A 15627-nucleotide genomic window follows, 5' to 3' on the forward strand; every position below is an offset into this window, starting at 1 on the left:
AGCCTCATTAGGCCTATTTCGGGTATATTGTATATGGAGCAATTTCGTTGCTGGCTTCCATCAACTTTAATACTCTAATCATTTAGTAAAATGGAGAGTCTATTAGAGTATCCTGTTATAAGGTGGCAGCTGCAGCACTAACTGCTACTGATCCTGTCCACCGGTGCTGAGGCCATATGCTACTTGAGATTTCTGTTTCTGGCAGTGTTCCTGTGCTTCTGCCTCCTCTTCCCGTGGCCTCCTTGCTGCACGCAAGTTGCCATGCAAGGCAATGTTTCTGCAGCACGAGAAACAGACTGCTGTCCACAGAAAGAGTTTGAAAATGGACATAGGGGCCTTTAGACCAACAGCAGCTGTTATTTGAGCTTGCACAACAGCTTGAGAGATAAATCAAGATCAAATTAAAGATGTTTTATTTTTCACTAAATTCATAAGCAGGCAAGTGGGCTGTTTTCTTGATAGCTCACCTGTGCACACCCTAACGTGCACTCTCTCACAGACATGCACAACAGAGTTTCATGTGTGGTATAATTGAATGCCTCTGCCAGTGAGCTGGGAGTCCAAACTAATCTGCTCTGATGGCAAAACTACAGTTACATTAGGAACAAAACCTAATAGAGAAAAGAAATAAGGCTATTGTCATAAAAGATTGGCCTGTGCTATTACTTGAATAGAAGACCACCAAAACAAAAGCAAGTTGCTCCAGAAAATCATTTTAGTGATTTAGTATATAGTATTTTTCCAAGTTAATACTGAAATCCTACTCCAGCAGATGATTAGGAAGAGCTATGCTGTTAGAGCCTCTGTAGAAAAAAGTGCTCCTTAAAAGATCCCATGATACTTTATGCAAGAGAAAGAGCCATCAATCAAAGTGTCCAGAAGAAAATCTGTATCTTGACTGTTATATTCAGAAAATGCTTAGGGTTTTCTGCAGTGTGTCATCTTTATTTTCTTTCCTGAATTACTGGGTGCTGTTGCTGTGCTCTGTTCAGTACTTTCCCAGATTTCATAAAACAAATGGCTGCGTTCAATAGTGAAAGGAAGCACCTTAAAGCACCTTCCAAATACTCGTGAGTGACTTACCCAGATATTCCAAGTGTTGCTTTCATTCCACAAGACTGTGGGCACTTGTATTAACTAGACAAGCTACTTTTCCAAGCTTTGTCAAGTTTATGCAAAATGCTATTGGAATTCAATCTGCATTCATTTTCTTACAAAGTTTTACCTCCTAATCCAGCAAAGCACTTCAAACAGGTTATGATTGCACTGATTTTAACCCACAAGTAAAATCAAGGCTGTATTTCATTAGTTGGCTACATCAGCATTTTATTTGTCTGAGCTCTAACTAAGCATATTTCACAAAATTTTAAATGACTCTGTTTGTCTGTCTAAGTAAAGGCTGAAAACTGCATTTGTCCCATTTATTCATTAGAGACTTGCAAAAAATCCCAGCCTGAGCATGATCAGTGCATGATTTGCCTGTAGCAATACCAGACTTTTGCTCCAGTGTTCAAGTTCCAGTGTGCCTGGGTCTTCCCTCTTGATTTGTAATACTGCCCATGTAATCACTTGCCATGCAGAGGTTGAAAAATAAAGGTTGCTGGGCACCCTCATGCAGATTCCTGTTTGTTAGATGCTGTTACCCATCGAAATAGTATATTGCCTGTGAAAATAGTGTTTAAACAAACTTGTCTTTTTTGACCTGCATCATTATCTCAGGCTCTCTTTAATGTCACTTAGAGGGGTAAAACGGAACCCTGGGATATTCTGCAAGAGCTGGTGCCGGCAGCAAGAGGTTTGTACTGACTGTAAGGTTTTAAAATAGTTCCCATTGCATGAGCCTGGGAGAGTGTTTTAGGAGGGAACAGTGTTTTAGCCATCTTCCAAGGCTCTTCACCCCTTATTCAGCACAGATGCATTCACCTCTGTCTGCAGTGTCAGTGATGTTTGATTTAATTGTCTTCCCTACAAGGGTTTGAACAGGCCTTCCCATGCTTTCTCTCCTGCTGCACCTAATCTTGTCAGGATGACCCCACAAATAGAATGGTAGAAAGGTTTGATTTGGAAAGGACATAAAAGACCATCCAGTTCCAAAGTCTGTCATGAGCAGGAAACCTTCCACTGCTCAAAGTTCCATCTAGACTCTCTTTGAACATTTCCAGGGATGGGGCAATATACCACCATATATTATAATATAAATATGTATAGATATATATTAAAGTTCATTTATTTTCTTTTAAACCTTCACTGAAGCTTTCCTCTGAGATGCTAAAAAAAGAAACTGAGCTCTTCAGCCCCATTCTGCAGATCTTGCAGCTGCACAGACTGGCTGTGCCACCTTGTCACTCCCATCAGGTCCTGCTGGTGTCTCTAGTTGTATTCTTCTGTGGGTCTGCTTTAACTGCGGCTTCTTTTGCAATTGGATAGTGTGTGGAGCATTGTAATCCTGTTCAATGGCTGTGTTTGGGTGCTCGCGTAGCATCTGTGCCTCTAATAGGGAAAGCGGGGCTGTCCTTGCTCCAAGCTGGCCAGCACTCGTGCCCTGGGAGAGTGCCCTCAGCCTACTCCTTGCAAGGAGAAGAGGTTGAGGAGGAAGGGTGCAGATCCCTCACACTCTGATGAGGAGATCTTGCTTCCAAATTAAACCATAATCTGTATTCCTGGTGACATGCCACCTTGGTTTATGGCCAGGGTGTCACTAACACAGGGCTTCAAAAAGCCAAACCCAGGCAGTACCGGCCCCAGTTGCAAGAACATGAGTTGCTTGGATGGTTTCCAGACACCCACTGTGAGTGCAGTGGCTGGAAGGAATGCCAGGCCAGTCATGCTGGCCGGCAGCAGCGTCCTGCACCTGCGCCCAGTGGACTTCCTGCAAATCCGGTACCGTCAGCACCTCGTCCCCATTGCTGCTGGAGCCTGGAGGAGCCACAGGGAGGGTTGTTTCCTGCTACACTGCACTGGGGAAACAGCATTGCTTCCCACCCCTGCAGAAAATGGTCACTCTCCAGTGTGGAAAGCTGCCACATCCTCAACCTCCATTCAGTGTGTCTCCGCAGCACAGGGGGACATGGAGTTTATGGGTAGAGCTGGCCCAAACCAGAGGTGCTGTTGCCTTAGGGCAGGACACGGGGTGTTGGCTGCTCTGTATCAGCATCAATAGCCCAGGACACGGTGGCATAGTGTTGATGGTGCCCCTACAGCTTTAATATAGTTTGAAAAAACTACAGGAGGGGGATTCTTACTGCTCTAATCACCCCTCCTTTGTGCTAGAAATTGCTCAGCAGAGACTACCTAGGTGGTATGCATTCATCAGGGCTGCTTTATGTCAGACCAAGCAGAGGTTAAGCTCCTCAGAAGATCAAATAAAAGCACGGTTTATCTTCCCTTGTTTCTCTTAGCTTTCTGAATATTCTGAGTTGGAATCCCCTGCCCACTGCAACTACCCCGTTTTAAAATTTTGGAATTGCTAACACTTATTTTCTAAAGAAGAGGACTGCTACAAGCCTAAACCCCATCTGCAGCATAGCCTGACTTTTGCATAAAATACAGCCAGAAACTGAAAACCAACTGGAATTGGTACAACAACCAACATAGACATGGACACTTGGCTCTTGCTGACTGAAGTAATTGATCCCCTGCACAAATCAGCAGAATGGTTGCCACAGAGAATTTCATTGTCAGAATACCAAATGGGACTATGGAGAGCCAGGGGGCTGTGGGGCAGGACAGGAAGAGGCAGGGGTCTCAACCCCTTGTGCATGGCCCAGTTTCACCCATGCAAAGGTGGAAAACAGAGCTGGAAAACTAAGTGCCTAGCAGGGCACATCAGTTTTGGACACCTGATTTACATGATGTGGCAGGACTATTCGGGCAAAAGTTTCTCCACTACTCAAAAGAGTCTTTCTCAGAATTTAACTTACCTCCTGCTTCATTACACTAATACTTAAATGCTTGTTGGGGGTTTACTGAGGCCAGGGACACAGTAACCACAGAAATCACTCCCTTTCTGATTCCATACTGGGACCATTTTACTGCCATTTTCACAGCTCCTTTTTTTACTGTTTTATTATGATTGTTATTGTTATTAATATTGTTGTTGTTAGGTGGGGTTTTTTGGTTTGGGGGGTTTTTTAAATTGGTGTGCAGTTAAAGTAAATTTAATGGAGACAGATTGTCCAATAAGAAAACTTTGTCCTGTATGTAGTCTGTCAGGCCACTGATTGAATGAAGAGCTGCAGCAGTCAGGAGACACAGACCTCTTTGATGTCAAGGTGCAGGGAGCATCTACTCAAGTGGCAAATTAGGATCAAAACAGCAAAAACAACAAAGCAAATTTCCAGACATGACATGCAGCTAATTCCCTTGTACTAATAGTTTCTTGTTAAGCCATCAAGCACAATAAATTAAATTCACATGAAATTTAACTAGGGAGCAATGGGTAATTGGGAAGACAGTGAAAAAGACTTCTTACTGTTTTCAGAGGGCAGCACTGCCCACATTTTCCTTTTAGACAGAGATAAGGAAAGGATTTCCTAAAGAAAAAAATATAACCCCCTGAAAACTGGATAAGCTCAACATTGGTGCTCACATCCTGAGGGGTGGCTGGAAAGAGCTGCTTTGTGAAAGAGCTCTTTAGCTTTGGCTGGTTATCTGCTTCCCCTGGCAGACTGAAAGGTGTCACATTTTGTACGAAGGCAAAGCTTGTGTTATCCCAGAACTTGAAGCATTTCCGAGTCTTATTTACTGTCAGAGAGAGGTTAAACAAAGTAAACCCCAAGGAAAGCCTGACAATCTGTGCAGAGGCAGCAGTAGTGTGTCTTTCAAAAGAAATCCCATGCCAGCCATGCCATTTCATCCCTGCTTATGCTACTAAAAACCATCCAACCTCACTCCCATGAGTTCACAGGTGCAGCTGTTTACACTAGTCACCACAGACCTGACTCTCTGACATGAAAAAGTAATTACATATGAATTTTCATTGATATTCGTGCCTTCGAAGTTAGACATCCCATGGGAATCTTTTCCTTCTCCATCCCCAAATGGTTTCTCAGTGAGTTTCAAACTACAGCCCCATCAGCAGCCATCATTGAAGATGAATTTTGCAAGGAAGGGTGAGGTCTTTATTTTAAAGAAATTTAAAAACACTTGTATGTGAGCACCTGTCCAATCTGTCTGTGTTTGTTGGTGAAACTAGCCTAATGTTTCATACCAAAATTCCCTGACTCTCTGGCATGCTGGTTTATGTTTTACCCATTTTAATAGGTATTTATGATAGGATGTGTGCTTTGCTTAGGTGTGGAATAGCATAATTTCTGTCACATGATATCGCAGTCCAAACTTCATAGACTGAGCTGGCTAATATATGACCTTTAGATATGATGCTATAAATTCAAGTGCTCCTTCTGCATCAGTGACAAAAAAAAGAAAAAAAAAAGCATGACATAGTACAGCGGTACAAGTGCTAAAGACTGCACTCCAGAGGTAAACCATCTTTGCAATGAGAGAGGCATATGGCTATAAAAGCAGCTTGCAGTATTTTTTGTCATATAGTCTTGTTCAATGTATGTAAAAGACTCATTTTGTTCCAAGGAGAGAGAGTCCCATTAGACTGGAACACTTCAAAGGGTTTCCACCAGGAAGCACAGCTCCCTGGAAATGTAATTTGAGCTATCAGCTCTGTGAGGGACACATTGTGGAATACTGGATCTAAGTTAAATCCATGTCTGTACATGCCACTACGGCAACCATAAGTCACATCATCACCCTCAAGGTATTGAGTACAAGTTCAGACCCTTAACGCATTCACACTGCCGTCTTGACATGAGCACCCACACTTCAACTAAAAAAAAAATAGATAAAATGTTGGACCGAAAGTATGTTCTTCTCATGCTCATAACTTAGCACAGAGACTTTCCATCCAAAGATCTTTCATCAAAGAGCACTGTCATCTCCCCTAAAAAAAAAATGATGTAGTAAAATCCAAATCCATCCAAACTTTGCTAAACCTCAGGATTAGGAGTTTGATTTTTGTGGAAGTTACAAATCTCAGAAGCATGCTAGGATCTAACAGGAACAACTAGAGTTAGTCAGCTAAACACATTCTGCCAGGCCCTTAGCAAACCGTTCTGTGCCCTAATGCACGGAAAGTAGATTAGAGAATCAAAAGGGGTGTATTATAGTCTCAGAAGCTGGAGTTGGTTATAAGTTTATTAGCATAACAAAAAGGAATGTGGCAAGGCAAGACAGCTGCCAAGGAGAGTACTGGTAATTGCAGTCTCAGGAAGAGCAAATAGAGCTCCTACAGGGTCTTGCGATGAGTGAGCACAGAGAAAGCCAGCAAGGGCTTCCAAGAGCTTTGGGGGAAGTGGAAAACTCTTATCCTTTCTGGTTTGATCCATCTTTTGCAGAAGGACAGAAGACCTCACTCATCATTGACCGGAGGTTGACAGATCCAAACGAAGGACCATCTGTTTGGCCAGGGAGAAAAGGGTAAAGGAGCTGTCTAAATCTGTGTCTAGGAGCCACCAGTGGAGCAGCACATCCATGGATCTGTCAAAGAGCATTTTCCTATCCCAGCTGGCTCACAACAGAGTGCTCCTCCTGGCCAGAAGTTACATGCTTCCATGCCCCCTTGCAACCGGGGAGACTCTCTGAGCCAGAGGCTGAGCCAAGTGACTGCAGAATGGTGAGGGAGAGATGAGCTCTTGGAAGAACAGCACATTTATTCAGTTGATTAATTTTTAACAGGGAAAAAGAGTAAGTACAGGGGAAATTGTTCAGCTGGGAAGAGAGGAGAAAGCTGTGAGAACAGAACCAGAAAGGAAGGTGAAGAGCAGGAGAGCAGGGGAGAAGGCCTCTCTCACAGCCCATACTCCTGAGGTGCTCTTTGGGCTGATCAGTAGTGATTTGCACTCCCAACAAATGTTTTCATTTATTTCAGGACAAAGAAAATGGTTTGTTCCACCGAACATATTTTTCATTCAAAATGGGAAAAGCTACTCCTGAGGGCCTGTTTTACTTTTTTTTAATAAAGAATAAAAACCTCATGCTTTCAAAAATCCTCTTTTCCCTACTCAGGATTAGTTATTTGAATAGAAGGATTTGCTGAACATGACCTGAATTTATCTAGCGTTTTATCCTACCTATAGCAGAATATTTCTGGAGAGTTTATGACTGAAGGGCAGAAACAACGTCCTTGTTTAGCTTCTCTTTAGACTTGTGCAGAATATGGATACATCCATCTTGCACAACAGCACAGGTCCAGGTCCCATCCGTCCTGCCAGAGCAGGCAGTCATTGTGAGCTCTCAGTAGCTGAGGAAGACAGAAGTGATTTGCAGCACCTCTGTGCAGGTCTGCACCCTATCCAGGGCCCTCACTCCTTGTGAGCACCTCCCAGAGGCACAGTATTCATGAAGGGCACCTGTGAAATTCTGCCCATGCAGAAGCTAAAATACATAGCCTTGTGCTAAATAGTATGCTTATAGATAGTGGCATATATTTGTCTGGATGTCTGTAGCAAGAATAGTGGAAAAACAAGAGAGAAGGCAGCAAGCCTTCTTGATCTAACTGAAAGATGAGGGAGAAGTTTAGAGGTCAAGAACTGCTTGAAAAGTTGTGATCAAAAAGGATATCTCATGCTGTTTCTTTCCAAATGAGCAGAGGGTGGCAGGATTGTGGTAAACAGCCTTTGGCTGACCATCTGGGTCATGCTGGAATAATGACATGACAGGATTCAATGTCTCATGATGTTATTTGTTGGGCTAAACATACCAAATAGTGCAGAGGCTTACACACTCAGGTCAGTGTGTTGTTATTGCTGCATTTCCCACTTAAACAATTCCTTGTGCTTCTAAAGTTACCTGGCCCTGCCACATGACTTCCAAGTGAGCAAGCCATGATTTTTAACAATATCTATTACCTCTGTTTCACAGGTCAGTGCTCTTTATAAACTGCTAGTGTTATTCTGAAAGATCTATTGTGAAAGACAGCGTAGAAAACATTGGTGCAAAACTAACAAGAAGGACATTGCTTCTGTTTAGGAGGGACTACCCATGTGATGTAGGTACAAAAAAATTTCCCTGTTTCAAAACACACATTTTATCTATGCAAGATCATAGTCCCATAATTCTGTTCTACACTTCAATGGCACTAACATAGAAAATAGTTTGTTCGCTCACAGACCAAGAAGGACTGGGATGCTAACTTTACTGTTCCAGGAAATACTTTGCCAGTGCTAACTTGTGAACTGTTAGCAGCCAAATACTCTCAAGATTTATTCAAGCCAAAGAACTACTATCTACCAGTTCCTGGTTATATTTCTTCTCCTATTCCTCTCTAAATTACGAATTTCCACTGGGTCAAGTTACTTTCATGTTTATTTTCTTTAACACAGCAAGTCTGCATCTGGCAATAACTTTTTGGGTTGTCTGGCTGTGAACTTCACATTAGAAAACTTCAAACTGTGTTTCCCCCATCTCTTAGAGCAGAAATATTCTTATGCAGACCTGTACCAGTACATACAATGCTGCAATGATAGTAAAAACAAACAAACAAACAAACAAAACACAAAAAAACCCAAACCCAAAACCAAAAAAAAAACAAAAGGCAGAAAAAAAAAGAGTACCACTATAAATACTTTTATTGCTGGCCTAGATTATTTACTACCCATTTAGTTAATCCCTATAAGATAACACAGCTGAATGCCTTTAAGTTGCATGCATACAGATTACTAATTAAATACACAGTTAAATGACTTGACCTGGCACAATTCTGACCATTAAAATCATTAAAGAAATAGAGCTGTTGCAGTTGCCTCAAGGTAAAGTCTCCCAGTGAATAATTTGGGTATTGCAGTGGTTTGGGGCAGTTTGGGACAGACAGGGTAGTCCCAAACTGGAGGGACTGGCTTGGGAACCAGCTCCTTGGGAACTGATTGCCTGACCCCATCTCTCAGCCCATGACTCCAGTTTATCTCTCTGTGCCATGGAGACAAGGGTAGCAGGACATAGGGGACACTGGGACTGGGGCAAAAGTTAAAAGAAATCAGCCAGAAGTACTAATTCATATTTTGATAAAGGTTTAGCTGAATTCAAGCCTTTTGTTATAACCCCTGTGTGCAATTGCAGTAGAAGATCAGCCAGCACTACAAATGCACATCCTTCTGTTCTTGTACCCTGTCCCTCAGTGGTCCCAGGGGGAGCTCAGGGCTAGGTTAAGGGGCTGGGGCATCACAGCTGACCACACAGAATGTCTTAGCAGCACTTTCTGGGCTGAAACTTCAGTCTAGCTTGGAGTATTTGAATAACTACACTTTGGTGACAAGAAGGAGAATTCATCAAAGCAGGAGCTTCCTTGAAAGGATATTGGCCTGTGCTTTCATAAGAAAGCTTCCTCTGCAGTTTCCATCCTGAAGAGCCTGCCACCCACCCTCGTGTTCACTGTTGCTGTGTTCATGTGCACCAGGCTGGAGTAAGCATTTTCCTGTCCCTAAGTGCAGTTTAGCCTCAGAAATTACTATAATTCTACTTACTTAAACAGACCTAATTTTTCAATAGAAGTACTATTTCAACAGTAGCAATTAAAAAGTTCTGCTGTCATGGCAAGGCACCTGCTTCTATCAAAACTTCATTTAGCTTATCATTCTGTTTGACTTTCTAGAGTAATTTTAGAACAGACGGGGTTTTTTGTTCTACTAAGAATGCTTCCCTTTGAGAAATAACAGTTTGTAAAACTGACCTACCATGAAATTTGTGATTTTTTTCTCAGAGGACAGCAAGGTGAAGCTCTCTCGTTTTCATCCATTAATTACCAGGGAAAGAAGTATGACATATGTAAAGATCTTCATGAAGTTATAAAAGAGATAGCAAACTATGACATGTCTGCAAAGTGATAATGACATTAGTAGAACCTAACCCAAGTGTCTTAACAAAACTATTGTAGATGTATCCTAATATAAAGCATGGGCACACTGGGGGAAACAAAGGCAAATGGAAGTCTTCTTCATGTTTACTGAACTCAGCATTAACTGTTGTTTGTATTTCACGTGAAATTCACCCTTTTTACAAACAACCACACTAATAAATGAAGCACTGCCTCACTGGCTTCAGAGTTTCTTGCTTAGTTTCTTTTTAAATAGAAAACTGAGGTGTATATGAATATATATTTTTCCTAAACATATTCATATTTATTCACCTGTCTACAGGGCTAAGGTGGTGATGCTGTGGGTGGATATGCTGGCCACCAATATCCATCCCATGTCTCATCTGCTGAGGAAGACACACAGTGTGAACATACCCCTGGTACTGCTCCATTGCAAGTAATAGCACTGACTCGTTCTCATGGGGATTTGGCATGTGCCACCTCTGAATATACTTCACAAATCAGAACTTCCATAAATGTTGATACTTGGTAAACTTACCTGCTAAACCAATGCCAGGAAGCATTTTCTTCAGCTTTCCCATCACAGCACAAGCCACCTGTTTCTCTTCGGTGGTAGGGTATTTACTGCAGCCACTCCAATAGCTGGGCCTAGCTTGGCCATGTAGACAAGAAAAAAGAGAAGCCTTCTGAAATGCCTAGCAGTGCCATGTCAGGTGGGGACATCTGCAGCTTCTCTGCACATGGGCAGGGCAACGCCAGCTGCAGAGTCACCTGAGGCTGAAAACATTGTCTGCTGCCAACCCCAAGCAGCATCTGAAGGGAGTTGACATCCAGTATAAAGTATGTGGTGCCTTTATACTTTTATGAGTCTGCCGCCTTCTTACAAGCATCCACTTATTCCTTTCAACAGAGAACTGTGTCCTTGATGTTCTCGGCATCACCCAGCTGAAACATCTATTCCTGTCAGCTTTTACTGCTGCTCTGAAAGCTGCAGAGTTTTTTTCCGAATGTGCTTCATCTTTTTTTCGGAAGTATAAGAGGAGGTATTCCAGAGAAAATATTTACTTCTGAAACATACTGGAGACACACGAATAGCAGAAAAGCTGAGGATCAGGAGTAAAAACAAGGCTTTCACGAACCTCACTTGAGGCCACAGACTCACCTGAAGGCAATAGGTCGGAGCTGACACTAATCTTCCAACTCACATTGATATTCTCCCAACAGAATGACTGATCCTCAGTTAATGAACAGGGATTAAGGGCTCCATGAGAGCCTTACACTGGGCTCAAGAAGGCTGTGGAGCAGAGCTGAGAAAGACTGCAGTGTCTTCAGGTAGAATCTTTCCTCTGCAGCTTCCCAAACAAGATAAAGCCATTACTGACTGGCCAGGGAATAGGAACAATATCTCATTAGCTATATAGCCAACCGTAGCTGTATATCATATCACAATAGCATGGCCCACTGAAGACCAGAGGCACTTGCGTGCAAAAACTTTTGATTCACTGCTTGTTATCCAAACTTCCTTTCATGAGAATGGTTGAAAACATGTCAAAAAGTAAATCATATTCATGGGGATATTCACAAGGTGTTGATGAAGAGTGGTCAGTAAATGCTTGCAGGAGAATTTTCACAGGAAGTAGCCTTCTCTTTGTTGTCTGAATTGCAGATTAATTGAACATTTATGAATATTAGCTGATAATTAACTAATTTAAACAGAGTATACATGCTTCTCATCATCTGGTCAGGAAGCTGATACAGTGCCGCAAAGCTGGGATGAGAAGAAATTAATACCAAATATTACCATTATTTGAAGGTCTTTCCTGGTTGTTTGCATGTATGGTCATAGGTGGTGAAACATAAAGTATCCCACAAAAATCTGACATCACTGGGGATAATTTGCAAACAGAAATTAGACTGCATTTTTTAAATAAGTTGTGTCTAGTTCTACTGTGAATAGTTGCCTGACTCTAATAATAACTGGCTAACAGAGATCGAGTAGCAAGTATCATATTCAGTCATACATCCAGTCTAAAAATAATTCCCTTAGAGCCCTTTTGTGAGTAAACTCCAACATATTCAAAGTAATCATAATTGCCTCCTGGATAACATGAGAATTAAAAATGAGACAAAATATGCTGAATAAATTATTCACTGTGAATTGTCCCCTTGACTCTAACTTTTACAAGATGCTTTTTAGAAAAGTCCGTTTTCTAAAGAGATAATATAGAGCTACATATCAGAACATATTAAGAGTCTTTGAAGAGCTCTAAATTTTTTGCAGAGCCAAAGTTTGTTTAATGATTATTTCAAGGAATAAGGCCGAGAAAGCAGTACTGGGAAAAAAAAATCACACAGTTTTGTTTCACTCCCTCTTTTATTTACCTTTTAATCTCTCTCTTTTTCATTCTCACTTACCCACTGTGGGACCTCCACATTACTGGTTCCAGATTTGGGATAGTTCCAAGTCACAGTCTCTGACTGATGCTTTTTTTTATCCCTGTATGTGCAATTTTGCCCTCTCTATCAACTGCTTTGATCTTTTTGCAGCGTATTTTTATCTCCCAACATTTTTTTCCTAGCAGTTAAATTTTAGTTTGATCTCATGTACAGAATCATGAAGATCAAGAGGTGCCACAATTTATTACAGTACATTTAAGGTTATTATAATAAAGTTTTAATTCCATTTCAAAATTCAGAAATTAAACGTGCAACCTGCTCTAGTGGAGGTGTCCCTGGCGGGTTGGAACTAGATGGTCTTTAAGGTCCTTTACAACCCAGGCCATTCTATGATTCTGTAGCCAGGTTGAATATGGATTGGAAAATACAACACAGTAAAGAGCTGACACAGAGTTGCACCTCCCTGACAAGTTTTCTTACAGCTATGTATGTTTTTATGCCACTCACAAGGCTCTGTGGCCCACACAAGGGAAGCTGCAGTGGAGGAGGAACACAATTACCTCAAGCGAGCAGTGAGGGGTATGGCATGTGCTCGCCGCTGGAGTGAAAGGCATGTCATGCACCTGCTTTGTGACTGCAGCCTGCCCTGAGCTAGCACTGACATGGTCCATCTTGTGGCGTGCCACAGGATAAGGGAAGGCATGCAATACACCGCAGCTGCAGCCACAACCATGTCTGTGCCACCAGCCCGGGCCCTGAGCCTCCTCACTTTCCAAACCCTGCCAGCTGCTGGCAAGCAGCAGGGTCAGATGGAAAGTTCAAGGGAGACGTTTTGTGATCTTTCATCGATTTGCCAGTTATAACTTGAGGAAAAGGAGAGTGGAAGACTTAATTTAGGCCACAGAACAATATTCAACATTATTAGTATGAGATGTGCTACTGATGATGCTGTAAGAGCTCAGTATTATATGGTGGCAAAGAAGCTACTTCAGCCTCCTTTGTCTGAACAGTGTGGTTGGTGGAAACCCCACAAAAGTCATGGTACGTATACAGGAACTGCTGCACTTCATCTTGCAATGAGGCAGTCTGGTATACTCAGACCCAAGGCCCACATGTTTGGAGAAGGTGTAGAAAACTCTGTCACAAGACAAAACTACGTGAAAAGTCTGCTTGTTCATAAAGATGTGGCCAGCTTCAGGAGGAAGGCAGCAGCAGAAGCACTCTTCAAATGGAACACGTTATGGCATTCCCACAGGAGTATCAGCTCATCTGCCTGCATCTTATAAAGGACAGGAAGCAGCTCATTTGTAATAAGCAATGTTTATTTGTAGAGCATAATAGATAGAGAAGTTTCCTGCATTAATAGAGACCCCTATAAGTGCAAGGTACTGTGTCGGGAGAGCAGGATTGTGCGAGAAATTTCCTCTGCATTTTTGTGGGCCTTGCCTTGACAAGGCCAGGCACAGACAGTAAAAAAAAGCTGTGCAATCATCATGGCTTCAGACTCTAAAGCTGAAACAAATCTGTGCCAAAATTGAGGTGGAGTCCCAAGAGTTAAACATATGTCCTCACCTCGTGTGGACACCTCCAATAATCCAATTAGAAGTGGTCAAAAGGGCATGTTTACATTGTGAACACTTTCACGTAACCAATAATAGAAGAGAAATCATACGCTGGAGTGTAGTAAAAGTATATAAAGGGTATCTTTTTGTAGATAAAGCGAACATTTTGCGGATCACATTGGTCGTTTGCAGTTTGTCCCGAGCCCCTCTGCCGACAGCACTGCCTGATCTCACTCCCAAGTCTTCAGCAAGGCGAAGGCTGGTCCTGTCAGGGCTCAGTTTGGTGCCTGGCAGCCCAGAGCTGCATCCTTGCTGAAGATGCATCCGAACCTGGTGTCAGAACTGTCATCATCTCAGCCTTTTCAAGTCCAACTTTTGCATCAAAACTCAGTAGATCCAGAACTGGAGGAGGGAAAAAAACCAAAACAAAACAGTTTTTGGTAGTGTTTTGGGTCTAGAAAAGCCACTGTGCTTGAAGAGGGTTGTATGACTGATGGATAGGTGCATACTGTGGGATTGTACATGTCTCGCCTGAGGGAGGGAAGGACTCACTCTATAAATTACTGACCAAGGGGATGGGGATCTGCTACTTCAGAAGTGGAGATCTCAACACATGGCAGGTCTTTAATACCTCTGGTTTCTTCTTTACTGTAAACCCAAGACTACTAGGGCAACCACTGGCAGAGCACAGGCTTCCCTGCACTGCAGTGAATAAAAAGCCCAACACCTTTTTCAGTATGATTCATTTAACACTTGTTGCAACCTTAATCATACCGAGACTCCTCTTCTGTATCTAGCAGGACACATCATCTAGTTAGCCAGAGCAGAAGAGTAGGATTTCATCTCCTGCTTGTGACTGCGCCATGAGAAGCTGGGGGAGGCAAGGAATGAACTTCAGTTTTTCTTACCACCACTGTGATCACTTTACCCCATTCCAGAGCCATGGCTTTTCCCCCACATTGGTGACAGCAGGATCTTGCAGAAGGTTTTCAATCCTCTTCTGTTGCTAGATCTTGCTATTCTGGTGTCTCAGCTAAATCCTCACCCAAGACAAGACTGCAGATCCTCCCTCTGAACAACACAGCTAAATTGGGAGCCATTTTTAATGCAGCGAAAGCAATAACTGCCATGATGTGGGAGGAAGCACTTATACATGTTGATTCGCCTAAAACAGACCAAAAGGACAAGCTGTTCAAGACAATGCTGCTCTGATCTATAAAGACAGCAATTAAAGCCGAAGCTCCTTTGGTACTGACAGAATAGCAGCATTTACAACCCTGCACTTTCTCACTTTGAGTTACCTGAGGGGGCACCGCACAAGTGCCCACGGCCACCACTCTGCTTCACCCCTCTGGCGTTGTAGGGATAGGTACAATTTTGGAAGAATTTCTGACAGAAAGCTAGAACTCAATTTTGCTTAGGAGGACTGTAAAGTGCCTCCTGAAATGGGTTAGATTTTTTTTCCTTCCTTCTGCATTTCAGAGAAAGTTGCAGGGAGAAGCTGTGAGCAAGCTATCTCCCTGATATGCAGAGAGATGACATATTTGCAGACATGTACAAGTCCTCCTTGGGCCAGAGTGGGTGGGGGAGGAGAGAGAGAAGATAGAAAAAGCCTTGGAGAAGGCGAGGCACTGCCGGTTTACCCTGAGGACCCTGTGCGTGCATCTTCCTTAAGAAATGGTCCTTGCATCTGACATAAACCTTTTTTTAAATTCTTCCACTACCTTGGCATTCGTGGGAAGAATACCTGCGTATGTTTTACTTTACAGGCACTCAGTCTGTCTGGCA

At 42.6% G+C, this 15627-nt stretch overlaps 1 long non-coding RNA gene across 1 annotated transcript in view; it reads left to right on the forward strand.

Annotated features, from left to right (window-relative positions):
• LOC108494036 overlaps positions 1–8569 on the forward strand; it is a 56806-nt gene extending 48237 nt beyond the window's left edge. Inside the window, exon 3 of the long non-coding RNA XR_001873704.1 lies at positions 6408–8569. This is a non-coding gene — a long non-coding RNA (uncharacterized LOC108494036). The remainder of the gene's footprint in view (positions 1–6407) is intronic.
• The last annotated feature ends 7058 nt before the right edge of the window (positions 8570–15627 follow it).

This window comes from Lepidothrix coronata, unplaced genomic scaffold (genome assembly GCF_001604755.1).
Source record: "Lepidothrix coronata isolate B3197 unplaced genomic scaffold, Lepidothrix_coronata-1.0 Scaffold22, whole genome shotgun sequence".
NCBI classification, from domain to species: Eukaryota; Metazoa; Chordata; class Aves; order Passeriformes; family Pipridae; genus Lepidothrix; species Lepidothrix coronata.